The sequence below is a fragment of the Culex quinquefasciatus genome, chromosome 1 (assembly GCF_015732765.1).
Source record: "Culex quinquefasciatus strain JHB chromosome 1, VPISU_Cqui_1.0_pri_paternal, whole genome shotgun sequence".
Taxonomy (NCBI): Eukaryota; Metazoa; Arthropoda; class Insecta; order Diptera; family Culicidae; genus Culex; species Culex quinquefasciatus.
Window position 1 is genome coordinate 54,997,119 of NC_051861.1, and position 13,122 is coordinate 55,010,240.

At 38.6% G+C, this 13,122-nt stretch overlaps 1 protein-coding gene across 1 annotated transcript in view; it reads left to right on the forward strand.

The window, feature by feature from the left end:
• Positions 1 to 13,122, forward strand: part of LOC6053683 (sodium-dependent nutrient amino acid transporter 1) — an 89,924-nt gene that overhangs the window by 3,371 nt on the left and 73,431 nt on the right. The gene's annotated exons all lie outside the window — the stretch shown is intronic.

Genomic DNA, 13,122 nt, shown 5'->3' on the forward strand with positions numbered 1-13,122 from the left:
GAGGTGCGCTTCCAGGCGGTTTGTGCCCTCGGAGCGTTCATTCTGTTGCGAGACAAGGAAGATGACGATCGTCAGTTTGGTGATTTGTTGCCACGGGTGATTATTATTCCGGCTGAAATTATCTACGAGGTGATAGTTTCACTGTCGGAGAATGCCCCGGTATGTTGCGCAAGAGGGTGAAAAGTACTTGTCGTCAGTTCCACTGGTGCTACAAATGATGACCGACCTGTTGAACATTCCGAACTGAAAGCAACGGCACGCCGGCAGCTGCTCTCGATGACGTGCACCTCTGGTCTACTATTTCGAGGGTTGTCCGAAGAAAACCTGGCGCGTTACATGAACGGGATCGGTTGCGGAAACTGCGGAGAAGGATTTTGACGGATATTACGACCGGTTGATCATCCAAAACGACAACAACGAAGATCTGCGACTGCTACGAGTGCGTCTAGTTGGTTGACTGGCCGTGGGTGTCGAAAAAGTTTATGTCCGATGCATCGAATGTGATGGACATGCTGCTGGAGACCCACACCGAGGGAGATCTGCCGGAGGATGATCTGCAGACGTCGTATTCTGATTACAGCCTGGGCACGAATCTGCAAGATCTGAGCAAATAGTTCGAGCAGTGTTTGCTCCTGGTGATGGGACCGGTCATGAGGACGGCCTAGACGAAACCGGAAGTGGGCCTGTTAGACAACGACGAGGTGCAGAACGTGGACGGGGACGACAACATGTTGGTCAAAGTGCTATAAGTGTAAATTTCAATAAAACAATCCCCAAAAACCCCAACCTGTTTTGTTTATATCCTTCATCGACATCTTGCAACGGTCAACTACATCATGTACTCGACCCTCTGCTCGACAATCACCAGCTTCAGTTAGTCATCCTAAACCGGATGCGGCTCTAGCACATTCAGATTCAGTCCAAGTCTCGGGCCTAGTAGGTGCAATCAAGCGAAAATCCCTTGACCCTGTCCATGTCCACGAGCTCGTGGGATCGCGTTCCGCTCGCCGAACATGGTCGTTTAAGCTGGAAGAAAAGAGGAATGAGAAATCTTGGCCTTCAACAAAGGGCAAACGTTTGCAAACCTTTGCAGGACAAGCACGTTTTGAAACTCGAACGCGGTGATGGCAGGGCAAAGGAGTTTGAAGATTTAGTTGAGTCCCGGCAGCTGGAGGTGGTCCGTTTCTCTCGGCTGCATGTCGTGAGCACCTGTCCGTTTCGCCCGACAAACACCTAACCATCAAAGACGCGATAATCTTTGGCCTTGCGAGAGACCACTTTAAACGGTTCTTCCCCGAGCATGGGTAAATAACAAGGGAAATGCATAATAATACCTTTCTCTGGTATCAATCCCAAATTTTGGTATTCCTGGACCCTTGAAAATTTGTCTTAAGGATTATGCAAGAGCAAAATGTGGTATCATACCAATTTAAGGTATTGTTTTGATATTGCAAAATTGCAGAATTTGTCAATGGTCGAACACCACATTTTGGTATTCTTTTGGTATTACAGTATTTTATCAAATTCCTCTGAAACTATGGGAAAATTTTGACCAATTTTGACAAAATAATTAATTTTGCGCTAAAATAATGTCTCAAAGCGAATGCTTTCATTGAAAACCGGAAATTTCAAACTTGACTTTAAACATTTTTGATATACCCCCTACAGAAATGACTTGAAATTGTGAAAAAATTTCTAAGTCAGGATGGCACATTTTGGTATTATTTTGGTATTAAAATGTTTTATCAAATTCCTCTGAAACTATGGGAAAATTTTGACCAATTTTGACAAAATTATTAATTTTGCGCTAAAATAATGTCTCAAAGCGAATGCTTTCATTGAAAACCGGAAATTTCAAACTTGATTTTAAACATTTTTGATATACCCCCTACAGAAATGACTTGAAATTGTGGAAAATTTTCTAAGTCAGGATGGCACATTTTGGTATTCTTTTGGTATTACAGTGTTTTATCAAATTCCTCTGAAACTATGGGAAAATTTTGACCAATTTTGACAATCTAATCTAATCTAATCTAATCTAACACAAACGCAGCCAGTCCGATGAAAGCATGCTGGAAAGTCTTGTGATTAGATGACGCCCCAAGCACTTTTCTTGTCAATATTAATAATTGTAGTACATCCGAGAACACCCGAAAATGTAAAACAAAAATTAAAGCGGCCAGCCCTACTGCGTTGTGTTTACCGCAGAGAGGATTCTGAGAACGGATCACATTTCACAGAATCGACAGGGGAGGAGGGATGCGTGGACATACCGTACCAAACGCTCCGGTTATTGATTGCATAGATATTGTGTAGAGTATGTCAAGTGTAGTAATATGTAGTCATTTTATAGAATTTCAATATATCATATATCATATTTGTTTTAATAGATTACCTTCATACCCAGCTGAAAAGCTATAAAGTGGTTTGTTATTGATTGAGACAAAGCGAATAGTAATAGAAAAGTTGGGACGTGAAAAACCTTTTTTTAAATAAGAATATTAAAGAAACGGTAAGGCTTTATAGAGCGAGAGACTTAGTTGAGGATTCGAATGAAAATTTCGCAAGATACTCTAGTAGAAGCAGTTAAAATTGAATGAGAAAAAGAAAGATAAGAAAAAGAGAAAAAAAAGATAGTGAAATATTTAAGAAAGAAATATCACAAATTCTCTGCAAAAGGATATTAGGTGGAGCTCTGTTCAGCTGGTGTCCTCCGTTGGCCGTTCTTGTAACGGTCTCCACTTCCAACTGCTGATGTACCTCCATCGGTAACACTTCTTTCAAGAGCGGTTAGCGGATTTGCTGTTTAAAAAAACCCCCATTCATACACGCAGAACAGCTCTGGAGTCAGCCTTCCACTAGATCACCCACACTTTATCTGAGAAGTCTCTAAAACACAGGATAAAATCACTTTTCCCTTCTCTTAATAATTTCTTTGCCAACAAAATTTCAATCTTATTGGATTTTAGCCTTTTTGCACCCTTCCTGAACTGTCACAACAACAACCGATGAGCATCTCGTTCCCGTTCGTGAGGTTAGCCCCTGACAGTCGACATAACAGTCGACGTAACTGTCGATAGAAAAAGATTCCTTCCCTTTGCACAGGAAGAAGAAAACACAATCATCTGAGTAAATTTAGTGAAAATGCACTACATTCCGGCGTAAATCACTAAACTCCGTGAAAATCTGATAACAGCCCTCCGAATCTGCACTCTAAAACCACACACGCGCCCGTAACTAGTCAAAAACACAATAAAAACGCAAAAATTCGGCGGAGCTCTTCGGCGACGAACCGGCTCCGATCACAGACAACTGGATCCTCCGAAAATTTTGACCAATTTTGACAAAATAATTAATTTTGCACTAAAATGATGTCTCAAAGCGAATGCTTTCATTGAAAACCGGAAATTTCGAACTTGATTTTAAACATTTTGATATACCCCCTACAGAAATGACTTGAAATTGTGGAAAATTTTCTAAGTCAGGATGGCACATTTTGGTATTATTTTGGTATTGAAAGGTTTCATCAATTTTCTCTAAAACTATGGGATTTTTTTTACCAATTTGGACAAGATAATAAATTTTGCGATAAAATGACTTGGAAAAAACCAAATACTTTGAAAAACGAGTCATTCGAAAGATTATTGAATTTTGGTGAATTTCAATCCAGTTTTATTTTAATAACACTTATTTTTAAATCTTGTTATTTTTCAGAATCTTCAAGAACTTCATGCACAGGCCGTTCATCAATGACAAATGCATTCGGTGTGGTGAAGAATATCACTAAGAACAACATGGAATCATCAGGTGAGTAGATTTGGCTGTTGCATATGGATCATTTCCGTTTTTTCACTAACTGCAACTGCTGCACTAAAAATGGTATGAAAATACCAAATTTTGATATTACTTGTGCAAATATCAGCGACCAAAATGTGATCTTGGTTGCCCAGTAATAGATGGTAAAATACCATCAAATCATACCAAAATCATGTATGTGGAAGACCACAGGAATACCAAAATATGATTTTCCAAGGGCGCGGGAATACCTAAAATTAAAACCATGGCAATACCAAGTTTTGGTATTCAAGCAATGTTCAAAAATCCAGAAGACCTCAACTTGGTATTGAAATGGTTCTATTTTGAGGTATTATTTTACCCTTGGAATAACATGGTTTGGTATTGTTGTGCCCTTCCACATACAAGACTTTGGTATGATTTCATGGTATTTTACCATCTATTACTGGGCAACCAAGGGCACATTTTGATCGCTGTTATTTGCTCAAGTAATACCAAAATTTGGTATTCCCGTGTTATTTACCCCTGCTCGGGTCGATTATGCGGACGGTTTTGGCTTGCAGCAGATCGTTCGTAGCAGATCATTGCCGGCGGTGCAGGTTCATTCGTAGGGGTGGCGTGGCCGAAACTGCGCGGGACTGGTGCCGATGTCTAAGGCACGTCGCCAGATCCGCATGTTTACCGTCACGTGGGTCGTTAGCTTGACTTGCTTGCCCTTCCCGGTTTCGTACGGATGCTGCTGATGCTGGTCAGAACCACGTCGAGAAGGCTTACCGAAACTTCCCACAGCACGCACTGCTCGATCGTCTTCTCCAGCATAAGAACCTTGGTGATATCAGCAGGTCCTCCTCCACCAGCACCAACTTCTCCAAGCACTGGAAACCGGCTGAGTGATGCCTTTTTGTTGTCATCCTCCAACGAAATCATGTCCGAGTTGCTTATTTCCGAAACGATGTCAATGTTGTCGTCATCCTTCCTCGTTGGTTTCGGCCGAGCTGTCCACCCTCGGGCCGAAACGGAAGTTGCTGCCGGTGGCAGCTGATTCGAAAAAAATATCTCCGGGTCCTATTCCTAAAGTGCCCGGATCGGGAATCCTGCGGCAGCGTGCGCACCAACTAAGTTAGACGATGAAGGCCCAAGTTGTTCCGAGTTCCGTGCCTAACAAAAATTTTGTTTGGGAAGAAATTTTCTTAACAAACGGCCACGTAAAATTGTTGAAAAATTAATTGAGAATTCCGTCATGAGAAACCCCGTTTGTTTTGTTTATTTTAAATGACAGTTGAACAGCATAGTGCACGTAAAAATGGGTTGAACAGATTCAAGCTAAAACTACCGAAGTTTCAGGCGAGGTTCCAGCGCGGTGCTGGCTCCGAGCTCAAGGTTCCAGACACGGCAGCACCGAAGTGTCACCCCCCTAGGATAGAACTTTAGTCAAAAGTAATTTAAAATCTATCAGTATGTGATTAACAGAGCTGCGAGTCAGACGTGAGTCCCTCCAACAGAAAATAAGTGCCAAAAAGTGCAGAAAATGCCTCACGGCAAGAAAAAGAGGCGGTCCTCGCCAGCAGGATCGGCAGATTTGAAAAAGTTAAATAATGCTGAAGCGCTGCCTGCAAAGCCAGGCAGTTTGAGCAAGGACGCTCAAAATTCGTTTGGAAACCAGTTCGCTACCCTCCCTGTGGACGTGAGCGAGAAGGAAGAATTTGAACGACGGGAAAAGTTGCCACCCATTTTTGTGAAAATATCGTCATCGGATTCGGTGCGAAAGTGGCTGACCGGATTTATCAAATCTGCTGTCTACGTGCTTCCATTCCCTTGTGTGCTGATGGACTCAAAATTCTGCTACCTACCAGAAAGGATTACAACAACGTTCGGGATTTCCTGAACAACACAAAGATTGAATACTACAGCCATGACGATCCAGGTAAACGCCCCATGAAACAGGTCCTCCGAGGCCTGTACGACATGGATGTGAGTGTGTTGTGTTGAAAGAAGAGCTCAAAACTCTTAAGTTGAACGTCCCGAACAGACAGAAATAACTTGGTAAGGTCAGTTTTTGATATTGTGAGAAGATCGAAATATGTTATTGGGATGATCGGATTAGTTGTTAAAATAACAAAAATCAATAACAAAGATTTGTTCGAAGAATAACATAAACTGTTATTATGTTGTTATTGCAATAACAAACCAATAACACAGAAGGAATCATGAAGGAATAACAAGATTTGTTATTTTGTGCGGAGGGGTGGAGCAGCATAATAACAAAAATTGTTATTGAACTTGTATGTCTCCATAACAAAAAATGTTATTAAGTTATTAAGTTATACCTGCAGTCGGGTTCCTTCAAGCGACTTTGAATCCATACTTTGGAGACAACTCCGACTCTGAATGCAGGATATGACGTCAACGCCGACTTCAGCTCTCCAAAAATACCCGACTCCAAGTTAAAGTTGCTGAAAATTAGCTGAATCTAATGCCGTCTCCGAGGTCTCACTCCAGCTCGAACTTCAACGTCAGCTCCGACTTCCTCGCTCTGTGAAAATAATAACAGTTTTTGTTATTCACATTTCAAAAATTCTCAATAAATAAATCAATTCCCTTAGAGAATATAACAAACTTAAAAAAAACAACTTTCAAAAGTTCATTTTATCAGATTAATTTAAGCTTAAGGACCCCATTTCATGATCAAATAAATGACCACGATTAAATTGGACGACATTATTCCATAGTTCTAGCCAATTTTAGTAAAGTCCCTTAGGGGGTATATCAAATAATTAAAAAAATCAACTTTCAAAATTTCAACTTTTTAGAATAATTTCAGATTAATGACCCCATTTCATGCCCAAAATAATGACCCCGACGAAAATGGTCAAAATTAACCCATAGTTCTACTAGCCAATATTAGCAAAGTCCATTAGGGGGTATATCAAATAATTAAAAGAAATCAACTTTCAAAATTTCTACTTTTTAGAATAATTTTAGCTTAAGGGGTTCATTTCATGGCTATAAAATGACCCCGACAAAATTGGTCAAAATTATCCCATAGTTCTAGCCAATATTAGTAAAGTCCCTAAGGGGGTATATCAAATAATTAGAAAAAAATCAACTTTCAAAATTTCAACTTTTTCGAATAATTTTAGCTTAAGGACCCCATTTCATGGGCAAAATAATGACCCCGACGAAATTGGACAAAATTATATCAAAGATCTAAACATATTTAACAAAAGAAAACAAAAATAACAGATTTTGAAATGTATAACATTTCCTCTTATTAGCGTATTATTAAACATTTTCAGAATAATTTCACTTCAATACCAAATCTTGTTATTTTATCAGAAACTGTTATTATTTTTTCTTCTTGAAGTTGAAGTTCAGGATAAAATAATAACACTTTTTGTTATTTTAACAGGATTTGTTATTAAAATATTATTAATTTCGTTATTACCGTCTACCCGGGATATTGCTTTTCTCCCTACATTTTGGCGATTTTTCCCATCAAGCGATTCGAAGGAGGGGTTCCCGTGGTCAGATTGAGCTCAAATTTGAAATTTAGCCTAGTGACGGGTCAATCATCAATTATAGGAGGTAGCCTCGAAAAAGCCCGGATTTTGGTCCCCTAATGGGTATAAGGTCAAGATTCACTGTGGTAGGCGATGCGACCATAAGCAATTTGTTACCGGTTGAAATTTTGAAAATGTTAGGCAGCCGGCTGCGGAAAGAAACATAATTGATTATTTAAAATGTTTTTTTTTTTTTTAATCGAATGCGTGCCAACCGAGCAGTAGTGCTATGGGATGGACTTATCACTATATTTATACTGTTTTAATTTAGCTAACGCGAGCAAATTTCAAAAATAGTAAATAAAAGATGCTTTACTCTTCATAAAATCGATAGTTTATCAGCATATTAAAGCACAAAACAACATCACTGATAAAAAAACGCTCGAAACACGAATAATCCTGCAAGGCGTGCGCGCTGCTCCACCATCCAAAATCAACCATTTCTCTTGTTAACTGAACATTTAGAAAAAGTGATTAAACTTCATTGACTTTATTTTGAGAAGAGAGATCGTTTTTTGTTTAATTTTTTATTCAGACAGGAAGTGATAGCTGAACATTTAATATTTTTGATTTTTGTTTTATACATTATCAACGCACATCTGTGATCAACGTTTAGCTCAAACCATCAAAAATATCGAAAAAAATGTTGAAATAAAATACTAGGTACACAGCATAATATCCGATGGTAAAATCGTATGCAAATATTACACACAGCATGTAATTTTTTTTGCAAACACAAAAAAATAGTTGCAACCGACGGGATTCAAACCCAGCACCAACAATAAGGACTGGCGCCTTAGCCCACTCGACCATCAGACCGATGTAAAGCTGTAAGGATAAACGCATATATGAGCTTGACATTTCGGTCAAGTAGGTTTCCAATATTAATGTGCTACATATTTCAGGGTGTAAAATCACATATAATTGCATTGCATGAAATAATGCAATATTTATTTTACACCAAGGCCTTTTACACGCAGCTGGATTACTTTTTTTTTAGCTGTGTAGTCAACATTATTCGCCACAACTCATTCGTTAGTGAAATTGCGACATAACAATACCCAACAATGCTGAAAATGTTTGATTTTTACATAAAACGCGATTTTGTCTTCCTCACTGGGAGCGCGCGGCCGTGGCCGTAACCAGTCAGATGTTGGCTTTGTAAGCGAATGGTTCTGAATTCGATTCCAATCTGCTCCCAACGAGAAAGTTAATAATACATAAATTTGAAATGATGAATATGAACGAAAAATCAAAGTCGCTCGAGGCGGGGCTCGATTCTCCGTCCTTTGGATTGGTAAGTAAAAATGCTAACCACTAGGCCTTGACGACATGGTAACCTTGGATTGGAATTAGGAATACTAATACAGAGAGCGAGTTGTGGCGCTATAACCACGGCAAATAGAGTCCAGGGCATAGGGACATGACGTTACATCGTGCTGCCGTCTGGTTTTTTAAGTGCAAGAGTGGAAAAGTGCTGAATCATCGTCTAAAAATAGACGGCGTCCTATCTCGCCCAGCAAAATGAAGTCGATAAAGTAGTCGGTTTCGATGGAGAAAAAGTGGAAAACGCGGTCTAAAAATAGCGACGCCATCCCCCTATTCGTGGAAATACAATGTCCCACAATGTCCCATCCTGGGGGGGGCGACATCTATATCTCACTACAGGCAGCTCGCCCGCAGCCAACACAAGCTGTCAACTTCGGCACCAGAACAAAAGGGAGCTGTCAATTTCAGCGCCAGCACAAAAGAACAGAGGGCTTTTGTTAATTTGATTTGGTTAACCGCGGTGGATTTTCTTAAAATAATTCGAACTGTCAAAAATCCACCAAAGAATCTACCACATTGATCGTACAAAAATCTTCGACAGTTCGAATTATTTCAAGAAAATCCACCGCGGTTAACCAAATCAAATTAACAAAAGCCCTCAGCTGTTCGTTACGGAACCAAAACAAAGCAACTGCGCACTGTAAAAAAAAGTACAAAAACTGCTGGCAAAACATGGAAATAAAGTAATTATTGATTTTATGTAGAATTTTACCGCAATGTACGTTTAAAAGTTAGTGTATGTTTTTTAGGTGATTTTTATCAATTTATTTGCAAAATAAACTACTAGAGTTGAGATTATTAAGCACACATCGGGCCGATAACCTCATATAAAGTTGTACTTTTATCACATGAAACGTTTAACTTAACTACTGTGTAATTTGACTTTTACTACAGTAATTCTTATAACAAAAATTGAGTTATTAACAAAAAAATATTGTTGCGCGCGTTATCAATCTCAATCACCCGAGATTTCGTCTGACAGCCGGAGACAGCGCGTCAGCTGTGTGCTATCTTGTGACATAGACCATTTTGGTCGAAAATGAGTTAATGATGACGTTTTGCTATAAGGCTTTCTAGGCCCACTGTAAAAAGTATGGCGAGATAGTAAAATGGGTATTCTTTTGGCAACGTGTACTGATGCAAACAAGCTGATGGGAGCAGCTGTCAGTTTCGTGTTTGTTTGTTTATGTGTTTAATTTTCGGAATCTGTTAATTCCGAGTTTTTTCCTTTCCTGTTCTCCGAATCGCAGGGTAACTAAAGAAACGAATTTTACTTGTTGCGTTTTTACTTGTCAACCTTGTACAACACAAGTTATCGCAATTTTGGACCGCATCACATTTCTTGGTTATGTTTTTTTCTGATGCAAACAAACACGCATGGCTGCTGCTTTGAATAGAGCTTTATGACGTTTCGCGAACACACACTAGCGCACCATTTGATTTTGCTGGCCGGACAAAATTTAACCTCACTTTTTTTCGTGTACGTACACGCAATACATGCGCACGTAAATAACTCTATGGTGTTGGCATACTTTGAATGTGTTGGTAAATTTCTGACTAGAAAGCCTTATACTTAACAAACACTACAAGATGCTTTAACCCGATTTTGGAAACTCGCTTCCGTTTTCCGGATATCGCAATACACACCTGTGACATAGAACAATTTATCATCAAAATGATTGTGCATTCTTGTGACACGTCATACATGTTGTTGGAAAATGTGGAAAAAAATTTCTTGTTTTTCACAAATTTATGTACACACATACTTTTTTGCTCTATTTATTGACATTTTGCAGGGGTGGGACACTAACAGTAGGGGCCCTGTACTAAAACAGAAATATAAAGTCCAAATTCAGCTGCAAATCCGCTGTAAAAGCGCTTTTGATGCAGATGTGAAAACACTTTAGCTTTTACCAGAAGCTGGAAATGCGCTGTTGGTGCTATACAGTGACTAAATTTAGTGCTGAATGGTTACTTGGGAGTTTTCGTGCTTCGATTGGTACTTTTGTTATGAGATGGCCGTTCTCTAATAAGCTCCAGGCTCTCTAACTTATATGGGAGAGACGACTCCTACACCTTGAATGACTTAACGGCCTAACAGCTACCAAGGCCGGACCGACGTTTTATAGGTATTCCATCCGTTGGAAGGCTTGTACCAACACCGTAAATTAACGGATTGTCTTTTTATATTTGCTCTAATGAAAATATAAAATAATAAAATATTTTGATCAAATTTCATTCAATTAGTTCACAGTGTGTTTTGTAGAACAAACTAATGATAAAAAATCGGTATGCCTGATATTTGGCACCGTGAAAGAAGGGCTCTAGAGCAACATTTTTAGAAGATTATTTTGATCCTAAATTTTTTAAAATGTAATGGTGTAATGTGGCAGGAGGATTGAAATAGTAGTTTATGCAACAAGTTGCAAAAAGAGGATTTTTTCAGCACGAGTCGTACATTTAAATACGAAGAGTGCTGAAAAAATCAAGTTTTGCAACGAGTTCCATACAACATTTTTTGGAATTCCAAAAAACACACACTGAGTGAAATTTTAAGTCAAATTTTCATGTATTTTGTCAATAAATCGTTTAAATCAAAAAAATGTTGAAAAGTGTTGTAAAAACACCGCTGAGACAACCCTATAGATTAGCTCAAAGTAATATTTGACATTGGATACTGATTGACATTCCAAATGTAACAATAGATCAAAGTGTCACAAGCCTAGGATAAAATTGAACTCGATTGCTAAAGAAGGAGGCCGAATTGCGATACTGCCTGGATTGAAATTGAACTACTCATGTAATTATGATCAATTAAGCATTATTGTACCACAAACTTACTGAAATCTAAATATACCTTACAGTTTTAAGCTGCTCAGAAGAAATACAAGCTGCTGCGAAAATAGTTTACATTCGGTCCGAACAAGTGTTACTTTTCGAAACAAGTGCTGAAAAGTTCAACTTTTCAGCACCCATTTGAGTGCTGAAAAGTAGAACTTTTCAGCATTTATTTTGAAAAGTGTTGCTATTCGATTCTGTTATTTTTGGTACAGAAAAGTAGGCTATTTCGTCGTTCAAGAATGACAGGAAAAGTAAGTAGGGGAAATCTACCCATTTTAATCCTAATAAGCGGTCGTGTTTGAATGATGCTGGATAATCTAGAGTCTCCCTTGAATTTTACTAAAACCAAGTACACCAACGAGTAGAGCAAGTTTTTGTGAACATTTCTGTTTATTTTCACTTTCACTAAAAGTTATTCTATTTCTTTACCAAGCATTTAGGCTGGTACAAATATTTTTAAAAGTTTTTGTCACCCCCCCCTTCAAAATTGGTCCGAAAAATCAGGGGGCAAAAAAAATATTTTTACAATAAACTTCAAAATTTCAATGAAAATTCAAGTGCAACCAACTGAAATCAAATTAAAATACATTCTCCTGCGTTTAAAATCATTTTTAGCATGTTTGGGTTTATTAAAAAATCTTAAGATTTTTTGAAAATTTTCGATGCAAAATCTTTTTTTTCGATACAATTTTTGTTTTTGTCAGATCTTAGATTTTTTGAAAACTAATGATTGCAAAACAACTGAACTAGTGTAAAATGCATTTTAAAACACTTTTTTCATTTAAATGTGAAGACTATGGCTTGTTATTTAAATTTTTATATTTTTTTATTTTTTTGCCCCCCCCCTTGACCTCGGCCAGGGCCGAGGGACAAAAACTTTTTTAAATATTTGCATCGGCCTTAACAAAAAAAAAAAATCCCAAGGGTATTCTAATCAAGGCGAATGCATTGGGCCACGCCCATTTTTCTAATATCGGCTTAGTTCTTTTTTCTTCCAACACTCTGTCGAGTGTTGCCATTTGCGCTGACAGTTCAAACGAACACTCACGAAAAGTGGCATTTATAGGGAAAGTTTCCTGGCATCGCTGGCTGTGCTGCTGGTGGTGTTGACGGCCAGCCTTTGTTCTTTTTTGCCTTCGTCTCTCGCTCGGTTTTCTTCAGCCTTCGATTGGAATGCAAAGTGAAGATTGAAACGTCAAACGACTTGGCGCGTTTGTTTTTTTGACGGCGCTTGCTAATTTATTACATTTTTCGGGATTATTCTTCAAGTGAGTGCCTTACTAATGATCAAAAGAACATGTTGCCGGTAGTTGGAAGCAATTTCATATCTTAAGCGCCGTGAAAAAGTAAGCGAAAGTGAAAAGTTGATTTTGGCGATATTCATTAAGCGTTTGAGGGATTCTCGTGTGTGTCACTGTGTGTGCCAACAAAATGATGAGAAGTGGTCTCGCAAAATACAAATTATGATCAAAAGTGCATTAAATGTGATCTTTTTGGCCAGTAAGTGGCATACATTTGAGTGCTTACTCGAGGCGGTGCTGTTGCTGGTAAGTTTATAGCTCAAATAGTATTTTTGGAGCTTTAATCGAGCATCAAA